We start from the raw sequence: 13,164 nt of genomic DNA, 5'->3' as shown, positions 1-13,164 counted from the left end.
CCCTAGGTCAAGGAAGTGCCTTTTGTAGGTTTGGTGTAAATCTGTTCAGTAGGTCCTGAGAAAATAGCATTTAAATCAATATATATATCTGAGCCAGCTTACGGTACGCTTACCGTAAGCTTACCGTACGCGTACGGTGGCGTGCGCGAGCGCGATTCTGATTGGCTGTTAGATCTTAGTAAACATTCGAATCGGCCGAAACCAGGAAGCGGCGGCCGCCATTTTGTGTGTTTCACTCAGAAAAAAAAGAGTGAAAAGAAGAAAAGGGGGCAAGGAGGAGAGTTACAGACCCCCTTACATTTGTGAGGGGGTCAAAGAAGGACAGAAAAGTACAAAGAAAACATTTATTGATTTTAAAAAAAATCACGGGGTACGCGTACGGTAAGCTTACGGTAAGCGTACGGAAGAAAAAAAAAATTAAAAAAGAAATGAAATGCAGATTTAAGAGTTTAGATATTAGGGGGCTCTAAAAAGAGCCGTTGTGTTTATGAAGTGATTTTTTAAGTGGTACCTACAAGTAAGTACCGATGCAGAGTCTAAGGTTCAAGAGGAAGACTCTGTTCCCTTCATCATTGAAGTGCACACCATCTCCTCTATAAATGTCTTGCATGTCATAACGCAAGTTGTTGTGGTAAATGGCACCCATACCATAGTCACGGAGGAAAGCAGAAACAGATTTGTTGACGTGCTTTCTTGCTTTGTCAATTTGCGGACAGAAATGATTGGACCAGTTCCATTTTTGCCTTTGGCATATGTTGGAAAACACAAAGGCAGTTTTAGGGAAAAGTGAAAACAGTTGTGCAAAGGTGTCCTTCATAAGCATTTCCAGACCTACCCCAGTCAAAGTGCCTAGGTCATTGCCACCACAGTGCACTATTATGAGGTCAGGGTGTTGGATTTGCATGAAGGATTTCACCAATGGCATCAATTGGTGCCACTTTAACCCTCTCTGACCAATCCATTTAATGTCTACATTTGGCAAAGCAAGGTCTCTCACCATACCTGTTTTCTCTGCAAACTTTTCACTCCAGAAGACATAGCTGTGCCCTACAATCCACACTGTGAACATCTTCAAAGGAGAACTGGATGCACTCAGGAGGTGTGTTTCAGTAGAATGGCAATATGAAAAGAAAGACAGTTTGGAAATGGAGGCATACATATTTTTTTCAAAACAAAAAGAACTGATTGGCTGTTTCATACCATTCTAGAATAAAAACTAGGCTGTATGTGTAAATTAATAGAAGCATGTTCTGTATTGGTACAAAAAAATGTGTTACCAAAGAACAGTACTATGGATTTGCTGTTAGGTTTGAAAAGTCAAGCACTCTTGCTCTGTGGAATTGAAACATTGTGTGGCGAACTTCTGACCTAACTCCACACAGCAGTGTTCCATGAGCTGTTGCTATGGTAGCAGGCAGAAGTCAAGTTGGGGGAAGGGTACTAGGCAGAAGTCAAGTTGGGGGCAGGGTACTTTTGGAAAAGGGTTGGTTTTCAACCAATAGAAATGTGTGATTACATTTGAAAAAAAGGGGGAAGCACTGAGATTTGAAACTTACATGTATATGTGTGGAAAAATAGAGGGAAAGTTTGCCATTATCTGGTTCTGCTGAGAGGAGAGAGGTGTAGAGAACAGAGATCCTGGCTCTGATAATCTGCTGTTTGAGTGCCACATTTCTTTCACAACTAACTAATTTTAAAGGTGAGTTTAGAGTTTGAGAGGGGATGTATATGGTAAATTAAGAAATGAATAATAGAATTGGAATTCCTTTTGTAGAAGTTGTGTTTATTATTTTCTGTTTTGGGAGAAATTTAAATGTGAGGAACATGTAAAATAATATGGACAATTTTTTCATGATAAATTAAGGTGTACTGGTAAAAATAAGGAATACTTTAAGGGTTTGAGGTTGCAGTCAGTAATGCAAATACATTCAGCATCACTAAGGCTGGTTGCCCTTGCTGGAGTGTAGGCAGTCACCGAGGATACACATGGTGGTGGTCTGAAAAAGCAGTTTGGACATGGGCTTTTTAAAAAAATCTAAAAAGTGGATTCATAATGTGTCAGTCTGTAAAAGTGATTTTCACTTGCCAAAAAAAAAGAGCAGTAAGTGTGCATTTAAATTGGCAAAGAAATTTCGTTTTGTGACTAATGTGAAAACATGACTCTGTGTGCAAATAGGAATTACAGGCAGAGATTTATTGCGTTTTGCTCTGGTGATTTCACAGTTGCATTAGTAGGAAAAAGGGGGAGCGATTTTTTGGGGGAAGAAGCAGACTCTTAGCACACACCCAGCTCCTTTCCATGTATAATCATGCACAGTATTTAGAAGCGAGTGGGGTTTTCAGGTTTCAGTCTGTAATGCAAATACATTCAGCATCACTAAGGCTGATTGCCCTTGCTGGAGTGTAGGCAGTCACCGAGGATACACATGGTGGTGGTCTGAAAAAGCAGTCTGGACATGTGCAATTAAAAAAATCTAAAAAGTGGATTCATAATGTGTCAGTCTGTAAAAGTGATTTTCACTTGCCAAAAAAGAAGAGCAGTAAGTGTGCATTTAAATTGGCAAAGAAATTTCGTTTTGGGACTAATGTGAAAACATGACTCTGTGTGCAAATAGGAATTACAGGCAGAGATTTATTGCGTTTTGCTCTGGTGATTTCACAGTTGCATTAGTAGGAAAAAGGGGGAGCGATTTTTTGGGGGAAGAAGCAGACTCTTAGCACACACCCAGCTCCTTTCCATGTATAATCATGCACAGTATTTAGAAGCGAGTGGGGTTTTCAGGTTTCAGTCTGTAATGCAAATACATTCAGCATCACTAAGGCTGGTTGCCCTTGCTGGAGTGTAGGCAGTCACCGAGGATACACATGGTGGTGGTCTGAAAAAGCAGTCTGGACATGTGCAATTTAAAAAATCTAAAAAGTGGATTCATAATGTGTCAGTTTGTAAAAGTGATTTTCACTTGCCAAAAAAAAAAGAGCAGTAAGTGTGCATTTAAATTGGCAAAGAAATTTCGTTTTGGGACTAATGTGAAAACATGACTCTGTGTGCAAATAGGAATTACAGGCAGAGATTTATTGCGTTTTGCTCTGGTGATTTCACAGTTGCATTAGTAGGAAAAAGGGGGAGCGATTTTTTGGGGGAAGAAGCAGACTCTTAGCACACACCCAGCTCCTTTCCATGTATAATCATGCACAGTATTTAGAAGCGAGTGGGGTTTTGAGGTTTCAGTCTGTAATGCAAATACATTCAGCATCACTAAGGCTGGTTGCCCTTGCTGGAGTGTAGGCAGTCACCGAGGATACACATGGTGGTGGTCTGAAAAAGCAGTCTGGACATGGGCTTTTAAAAAAATCTGAAAAGTGGTTTCATAATGTGTCAGTCTGTAAAAGTGATTTTCACTTGCCAAAAAAAAAGAGCAGTAAGTGTGCATTCAAATTGGCAAAGAAATTTCGTTTTGGGACTAATGTGAAAACATGACTCTGTGTGCAAATAGGAATTACAGGCAGAGATTTATTGCGCTTTGCTCTGGTGATTTCACAGTTGCATTAGTAGGAAAAAGGGGGAGCGATTTTTTGGGGGAAGAAGCAGACTCTTAGCACACACCCAGCTCCTTTCCATGTATAATCATGCACAGTATTTAGAAGCGAGTGGGGTTTTCAGGTTTCAGTCTGTAATGCAAATACATTCAGCATCACTAAGGCTGGTTGCCCTTGCTGGAGTGTAGGCAGTCACCGAGGATACACATGGTGGTGGTCTGAAAAAGCAGTCTGGACATGTGCAATTAAAAAAATCTAAAAAGTGGATTCATAATGTGTCAGTCTGTAAAAGTGATTTTCACTTGCCAAAAAAGAAGAGCAGTAAGTGTGCATTTAAATTGGCAAAGAAATTTCGTTTTGGGACTAATGTGAAAACATGACTCTGTGTGCAAATAGGAATTACAGGCAGAGATGTATTGCGTTTTGCTCTGGTGATTTCACAGTTGCATTAGTAGGAAAAAGGGGGAGCGATTTTTTGGGGGAAGAAGCAGACTCTTAGCACACACCCAGCTCCTTTCCATGTATAATCATGCACAGTATTTAGAAGCGAGTGGGGTTTTCAGGTTTCAGTCTGTAATGCAAATACATTCAGCATCACTAAGGCTGGTTGCCCTTGCTGGAGTGTAGGCAGTCACCGAGGATACACATGGTGGTGGTCTGAAAAAGCAGTCTGGACATGTGCAATTTAAAAAATCTAAAAAGTGGATTCATAATGTGTCAGTCTGTAAAAGTGATTTTCACTTGCCAAAAAAAAAGAGCAGTAAGTGTGCATTTAAATTGGCAAAGAAATTTCGTTTTGGGACTAATGTGAAAACATGACTCTGTGTGCAAATAGGAATTACAGGCAGAGATTTATTGCGTTTTGCTCTGGTGATTTCACAGTTGCATTAGTAGGAAAAAGGGGGAGCGATTTTTTGGGGGAAGAAGCAGACTCTTAGCACACACCCAGCTCCTTTCCATGTATAATCATGCACAGTATTTAGAAGCGAGTGGGGTTTTGAGGTTTCAGTCTGTAATGCAAATACATTCAGCATCACTAAGGCTGGTTGCCCTTGCTGGAGTGTAGGCAGTCACCGAGGATACACATGGTGGTGGTCTGAAAAGCAGTCTGGACATGGGCTTTTAAAAAAATCTGAAAAGTGGTTTCATAATGTGTCAGTCTGTAAAAGTGATTTTCACTTGCCAAAAAAAAAGAGCAGTAAGTGTGCATTCAAATTGGCAAAGAAATTTCGTTTTGGGACTAATGTGAAAACATGACTCTGTGTGCAAATAGGAATTACAGGCAGAGATTTATTGCGTTTTGCTCTGGTGATTTCACAGTTGCATTAGTAGGAAAAAGGGGGAGCGATTTTTTTGGTGCAGAAGCAGACTCTTAGCACACACCCAGCTCCTTTCCATGTATAATCATGCACAGTATTTACAAGCGAGTGGGGTTTTGAGGTTTCAGTCTGTAATGCAAATACATTCAGCATCACTAAGGCTGGTTGCCCTTGCTGGAGTGTAGGCAGTCACCGAGGATACACATGGTGGTGGTCTGAAAAAGCAGTCTGGACATGGGCTTTTAAAAAAATCTGAAAAGTGGTTTCATAATGTGTCAGTCTGTAAAAGTGATTTTCACTTGCCAAAAAAAAAGAGCAGTAAGTGGGCATTCAAATTGGCAAAGAAATTTCGTTTTGGGACTAATGTGAAAACATGACTCTGTGTGCAAATAGGAATTACAGGCAGAGATTTATTGCGTTTTGCTCTGGTGATTTCACAGTTGCATTAGTAGGAAAAAGGGGGAGCGATTTTTTGGGGGAAGAAGCAGACTCTTAGCACACACCCAGCTGCTTACCATGTGGAATCATGCACAGTATTTAGAAGCGAGTGGGGTTTTGAGGTTTCAGTCTGTAATGCAAATACATTCAGCATCACTAAGGCTGGTTGCCCTTGCTGGAGTGTAGGCAGTCACCGAGGATACACATGGTGGTGGTCTGAAAAAGCAGTCTGGACATGGGCTTTTTTAAAAAAATCTGAAAAGTGGTTTCATAATGTGTCAGTCTGTAAAAGTGATTTTCACTTGCCAAAAAAAAAGAGCAGTAAGTGTGCATTCAAATTGGCAAAGAAATTTCGTTTTGGGACTAATGTGAAAACATGACTCTGTGTGGAAATAGGAATTACAGGCAGAGATTTATTGCGTTTTGCTCTGGTGATTTCACAGTTGCATTAGTAGGAAAAAGGGGGAGCGATTTTTTGGGGGAAGAAGCAGACTCTTAGCACACACCCAGCTCCTTTCCATGTATAATCATGCACAGTCTTTAGAAGCGAGTGGGGTTTTCAGGTTTCAGTCTGTAATGCAAATACATTCAGCATCACTAAGGCTGGTTGCCCTTGCTGGAGTGTAGGCAGTCACCGAGGATACACATGGTGGTGGTCTGAAAAAGCAGTCTGGACATGGGCTTTTTTAAAAAAATCTGAAAAGTGGTTTCATAATGTGTCAGTCTGTAAAAGTGATTTTCACTTGCCAAAAAAAAAGAGCAGTAAGTGTGCTTTCAAATTGGCAAAGAAATTTCGTTTTGGGACTAATGTGAAAACATGACTCTGGGTGGAAATAGGAATTACAGGCAGAGATTTATTGCGTTTTGCTCTGGTGATTTCACAGTTGCATTAGTAGGAAAAAGGGGGAGCGATTTTTTGGGGGAAGAAGCAGACTCTTAGCACACACCCAGCTCCTTTCCATGTATAATCATGCACAGTATTTAGAAGCGAGTGGGGTTTTCAGGTTTCAGTCTGTAATGCAAATACATTCAGCATCACTAAGGCTGGTTGCCCTTGCTGGAGTGTAGGTAGTCACCGAGGATACACATGGTGGTGGTCTGAAAAAGCAGTCTGGACATGGGCTTTTTTAAAAAACTGAAAAGTGGTTTCATAATGTGTCAGTCTGTAAAAGTGATTTTAACTTGCCAAAAAAAAAGAGCAGTAAGTGTGCATTCAAATTGGCAAAGAAATTACGTTTTGTGACTATTGTGAAAAGAAATGTAGTAATATATTTAAATAAAATAAAGGATTTTTTTTTTAGTTTTTTTCAGGTATTGCTGAAGAGCAGTGGACAAAATTTAAGATGCCTACAAAATCCAGAGTTCAAAAAACGCACAAAAAAACCTATATTTGAAGACAACTAGAGGACCAAAGTTAGTAGAAGATGCTCATGTTGGGAAAAAGAAAAAATCTTCTGGTAAGCAGAAAAAACAATTTCTAAAAAATATATTCAAAAGAATGAAAAATGTACAAAATGTCTGTACTCGAAAGGATGTTTTGAACAAAAAAGGAGAGGAAAAAATTGACAATTTAGTTAATGCAAATATACCTTCAGCAACTGAAAAGATTTATATAAATAGAAAAACAGCGTTTAAAGAGATACGTAGAAAAATGTTTCAGAGAAGAGTTATGTCCAATTTGATGAAGGATGTGAAGAAATATAAGAAAAAGACAAAGTTTTATAAAAGAAAAAAAGAAATAGAATCCATTGCAGCAAAGGCATTAGAATTAAAAAGGAAACTATTCATTTTAATTTTGAATAGGATGCGTACATTAGACAAAATGGTTAATGTACTGAAATCACATAGCAAAAGGAAAAGAGTAGTGAACAGAACAAACTTTTGTAAAGTGTTTTTAGGAAAGCGGATGCATAGTTCAAGTAGTGAACCTTTTTTTAATGAAGAGAGCTATTTTCAAAGTAATAGTTTGCTGCATGCAGTTGACACCAGAGGTCGTTCTTACGAAGTAAAAAATGGTTGCATAATGGAGAAGGAGATAATGGTTCCAAGAGATGAGGTACAAGTGATGGCAGATGAGGCTATGGGGAGACGTCCTAAAGCCCCAGTGTACACTTGGAATTGTAGTAGTATTTGCACTGTGCGTCAGGAATCTATTGACAAATTTCGAGAGTTTCTAAGAGAATATAGTAAAAAAAGTATAAAACAGAAGATTAAGGTGCTTCAAAGTCTGGATCCATGCAGAGTGAGAGAGAATGCTGGTTTGCAGGGTCATTCTCTGGCTTGTCTATCTAGAAAAGTGTGCAATAGTGTTTTCCATCATTTTAGGATGCTGGCTGTTCATCATACTGAAATGAGAAAGTTTGTGAGACGGTTGTATTTTGCCAAAAGTCCAGCAATAAAGTTAAATGAATTGAATAGGGCTCTGTTCCGATGGTATCAGATGTAGAGAAGGTTGTTGATGAAATTCAGTTTTGTTACTTTGGTCCTGAACAAAACAGTACAGAGAAGGACACAGTAAATGAGGAAGAAGTGGAAGAGAATGTAGAACCCTCTGTAAGTAACACATTTAATGATCATATAACAAAATTTGCAATAGTCTCTAATGAAAGACCAAATTTTACTTGTATTTGTTGCCGCAGAACTCATTATAGAAAACAAACTAGGAATGTTGATCTCTACAGAAAGAGTGAAAATGAAGATAATTATAAGTGGAAGGATTTTGCCACATATATATTTCTAGAAAATTGTTTTGATTTGGGTGAAGATCAGCGTATTTGTAAATACTGTTACAACAAGTTAGAGGAAAATAGAATGCCGACCAGAGCTGTACATAATAATTTAGAATTGGATACTATTCCTGCTGAACTTTCTGAATTAAATACATATGAGTCTATACTCATTCAATGTGTTCATCCGTTCCAGACCATAGTACGTATGGAGCCCAAAACTGGTAAATTACCTCCTTCTGATTTACTGAGAGGTTTAAAAGGAAGAGTGGTGTATTTGCCCTTGGATTTGAAAAAAAATATGGAAACTATTGATGCGGATACTTTGGAAACTGAACCATTAATTATTCTGGTTAATGGTGTACCTACAAAGAATAAGAAGATTTGGCAGGAGCTGGTAGATGTGCGGAAAGTACAAAGAGCAAATTTGTATTTGAAAAGGAATAACAAATGGTATGAATCAATTTATATAGAAGAAGAAGAAGAAGAAGATTTACAAGAAGACACAGAAACACCAACTGGACAAATTGAAAAAGTGGACAAGTCAAAGGAAGAAGAAATTTATGAACATTTTAGCATACATCCTCTTCATTCAAAAGAAGTTATGGGAGATAATATTGATCTCTTTCAGATGAAGAAAGCAAAAGGAACTCCCGTGAGTGTATGGGAGGAGAGCTTGGAAGCTCGATGTTTTCCCCAGCTGTTTCCTAAAGGAAAAGGAGGACGATACGATGAACGTCCAGAACAGATTCCAGCTTCTGAGTATCGGACTACAAGACTATATGCTGAAGATCCCAGATTTCGACAAAGTATTCCTTATTTGTTCCATCTTTTATTTGAAAGCGACTTGTCTGCACTGTCTTATGCAGTAAATCACATTTTAAAAAGTGGAGTACATTTACAAAATGTGTCTGCTAAGGATTTTATGGAGAAAGTGCAGCACCGAGATGATCATTTGGAAACACAACTGATCAATCTGATGGCTTGTCAGCGTGGGACAAATGAATATTGGTACCGACGCCATGGTGAACTAAAATGCATGTTACGGAATTTAGGAACACCAACATGGTTCGTTACCCTAAGCTGTGCGGAGTACGCTTGGGATGATTTACTGGATTTTCTACGAGAGGCAAATTCAAACATTAAAAACATTGAATACAAGACAGCAGGAGAACTGTGCTCATTGGATCCGGTTAATGTTTGCAGATATTTCAATCATAGATTTGAGGCTATGATGTCCTTCATCTGCAATAAAAAAAATCCACCTCTTGGAGAAGTAGTAGATTTCTTTTGGAGAAAAGAGTACCAGGCAAGAGGTGCTCCTCATATTCATATGCTGTTGTGGATCAAGGATGCCCCAAAGTTTGGAACAGATACTGATGAAGCTGTGTTATCTTTCATTGAAGAATATGCAACATGTGCTATACCAAAAAGCACAGAAGAGAAAAAGTTAAAGGAGCAAGTTTTACGTTTCCAAAGTCATCGGTGTGGAAAATACTGTCGACGGAAATACAAGAGCAAAGATAAATACTACACTAAGTGTCGATTTGGATTTCCTAGGCCTGTACTTTCAAATGGAAGAGTCAACAGTTTTATGTCAGCTGTGAGACATACTATCACAAGGAAATCACCTAAGAATACCTACAACCTAAAAAGAAAAGAAGAATCCAAAAATATAAATGACTACAACCCAGTCATTTTATCCATGTGGAACGCTAACATGGATATACAGTATGTAGCTGACAATTCCATTGCTGTTGCTCGATATGTAACGTCTTACATTACGAAATCAGAAAAAACAGAATTGAAGGAAATGTGGGAAGAGATTTCTCACGAGAAGACTGTCAGTAAGAAGCTGTACAGTTTCAGTTTGAAGATGTTATCGCATCGAGAAATTGGATCCTACGAATGTTCAGATAGGTTATCTTCTGCAAGTCTCTACTCGAAGTCAAGAAGAATAATTTGGGCAAGTTTAGGCCTTGCAGCAATGAGAAATCGGGTACTGAAATCTGTTGGAGAAATTGAATATTTGGCCGAGAATGACCCAGAAAGTACAGATATTTTGAAATCAAACATGTTGGACACATATTATCCCAAGAGAAGTCAACATCTGGAGAACATGTGTCTCTATGAAGTGCTGCAGAACTACATTTATTCACGGAAAGCCGCAGAAGACATCAACAATGGAAAATATAAAGTCGTTGGTGAGGAAGGATGTTTGGTGTAGCAAACAAAAGGAAGTTTGATAAATCACAGGAAGCTGAGTTGCGACACTACTGACAAGAAGGAATTTTACTACTTGGCTCTTTTACAGTTGTTTAAACCATGGCGTACAGAGGATGAACTACTGGGAGAATTTCAAAGCTATGAAGATTCTTTTAATGCTTGCAAAGACAGCATACAATGCAGTACATTCTCAAGTTATCTGCAAATGTTAAATGAAGAAATTGAACAGGAAACTACAATTGCAGCAGAAATAGCTAGAGACAGTTCTCAGGACAGCCAAAGTTCAGGAACACTCAGTCAAGATCCCCTAGGACAACCAATCGTTGAAAATGAAGCATCAATAGCCATGAATGAAGTGGAAACGGCTATGAATCAAGCTCAAGAAGAATTTATAGACTTAGAAAATTTGGAAAGACAACTGAATCAAGAGCAGCAACAAATTTATGAAGAGATCAGAAACAAAATTGAACACGGATTTCTACATGAAAAAAAAGAGTGCTCATGCACATCATTTCATCCAATCAGGATGTATGTAAGCGGACAAGCTGGAACTGGAAAAAGTGTCCTTATAAAAGTCATCAGAAGCTACCTACAGCAAAAAACAGATTCTACTTTGTCTTGTGTGGTTACTGCTCCAACTGGGTTAGCAGCATATAACATAAAAGGAATCACTTTACATCGTTTGCTAATGTTACCAGTGGAGCATGAGAACAAAATACAATACAACAAGCTAACTGGAGAAGCATCCTTGGAAGTTTCAAGAGTATTGAAGAAGATGCAAGTTCTCATTATTGATGAGGTGAGCATGGTATCAAACTTAATGCTTGCCTTTGTGCATTTAAGAATGCAGCAAATTTTGAAGACAGACTATGACATGTTATTTGGTGGAAAACACGTCATAGTTTTTGGAGATCTTTTGCAACTTACTCCAGTTAAAGGACAACCAGTGTTTAGTACTGTCACACATGAAGACACGAAGAAGTCATTGGGAAGCATCGGAAATACAAATATTTGGTCCTTCTTTGAGTACAAGGAACTTACTACTAATATGAGGCAAGCAAGCGATGAAGAATATGGAAGTATTCTGAAAGATATCAGAATTGGACTACTCACAGAAGTTGGCAAAAAAGCATTACAGAGTCGGCTGCTACATAATTTATTTCCAAAGGAAGAAATAGTTGCAGAGAAAATATACAAGAACATTGCAGAAAACAAAAGTGTCATCTGCTTAATGCCAACTCTACGTGAATGCTCAATATTTAATGAGGAGCTTTTGAAATTGGAAAAGGAAGAGATCAGGAAATTGGAAGCAGTGGACAAAATTGAGGATGGAAGAATTACTGTCACAGTAACAGGCAAACTGAAAAATAAATTGTACTCACTAGAGAAGAACATCTCCAAAACAGCTGGATTAGAAAAAAATCTATATGTTTGCATGAACTGTAGAGTATTTTTAAGAAGAAATTTGGATGTTGAAAAAGGTTTAGTTAATGGAGCTATGGGAAGAGTTGTGGGTTTTATTAATAATCAGAAAAAAGATGGAATTGAATGTTTAAAAATAAAATTTGATCAGATAGAAGAAGTTAAAGATATTTGTCGTTGTACAGTTCGTTTCATGCTTGTGAAAGACTTATATGTACGTAGGAAGCAGTTTCCGTTTTCTCTAGCATATGCTGTAACTATTCACAAGTCTCAAGGATTGACTGTAGATTGTGCATTTGTGAACATTGGTTCAACTGTGTTCAAAGAAGGTATGGCATATGTTGCTTTGTCACGAGTGAAAACATTATCAGGTTTATTCATGATAGACTTTGATGATTCAAAAGTTAGTGCTGATACAAACTGTGTAAAGGAGTATAATAGATTAAGAAGAAGCTATGCTCCTCATTTAGGTCAGTATCCTGTGTTGGAGAAACGTGTAGTTTCTCGTAAAAGAAAAAATGAGAATATCTGTAATGAAGATGTAGAGAAGAGGAAAAAAAAGAGGAGTGATGTAATTGCAAGCAAAAAGAAAAAGGAAAATGAAGAACAGGTTGTAGGATGTCATTTTGAAAATAGCTCTGGTGTCAACTGCTACGCAAATGTAGTGCTGAATGTTGCATTTTATCTGGAAAGTTTGCAAGAGCAGATAATAGTAAATCAGGGAAAAAGATTCTGTTCTGAGCTGAGTCTCCTTTTTCAAAAGCTGAGTAATGATAAAACTCAAATAGAAAGTGCTACTGAAATTAGAAAACTTTTAGATATATGTTCAGGACGAACACAGTTTTCTCAAAATGTACAGCAAGATGCACAGGAATTCTTGATGTATTTTCTTCAGGTACTGGAAGAAGAAGGGGTTCCCATTGAAAATGTATTTGGTCTCTCTTATAAATGGGAACATAGTTGTGAAAACTGTTATAATATATGTGGCTCTAATGTTGATAATGAAAGGTTTATTTATTTGACATTGCCAGAGAGTAAAACAGTCACTTTTGCAAAATTAGTTAAAGATGCTAATCATAGCATGAAATGCGGTGAGTGTAAATCTGACATGTTTTCAACATTAATTTTAAAAGAATACGGACAGTATGTAATTTTAATGATGCAACGATGTAGAGCTGATGGTTCAAAATTGGATACTTTAATAAAGAAGTTTACAGGACAGCAATTATCAATTTCAGGAAAAACTTTTGTAACTGTTGCAATAATTTTCCATGATGGACCTACTGTTACTTCTGGACATTACACAGTTTATCTTAAATGTGAAAAAGGCTGGACACTGTGTAATGATTCCCAATTGATTTTCAAACAACGTTTGCCTTTTGATTTAGCAAATTCCTATCTAATCTTCCTGAAACCTAAATTTTAGAGAGACTTGGCAAGATCTGGACAAAATAATTTTACCATTTTACTGGATTACCATTGGAATTTTCTAAAAA

This window comes from Triturus cristatus, chromosome 6 (genome assembly GCF_964204655.1).
Source record: "Triturus cristatus chromosome 6, aTriCri1.1, whole genome shotgun sequence".
NCBI classification, from domain to species: domain Eukaryota; kingdom Metazoa; phylum Chordata; class Amphibia; order Caudata; family Salamandridae; genus Triturus; species Triturus cristatus.
The sequence above is the reverse complement of the archived record's forward strand: the minus strand, read 5'-3'. Positions refer to the sequence as shown.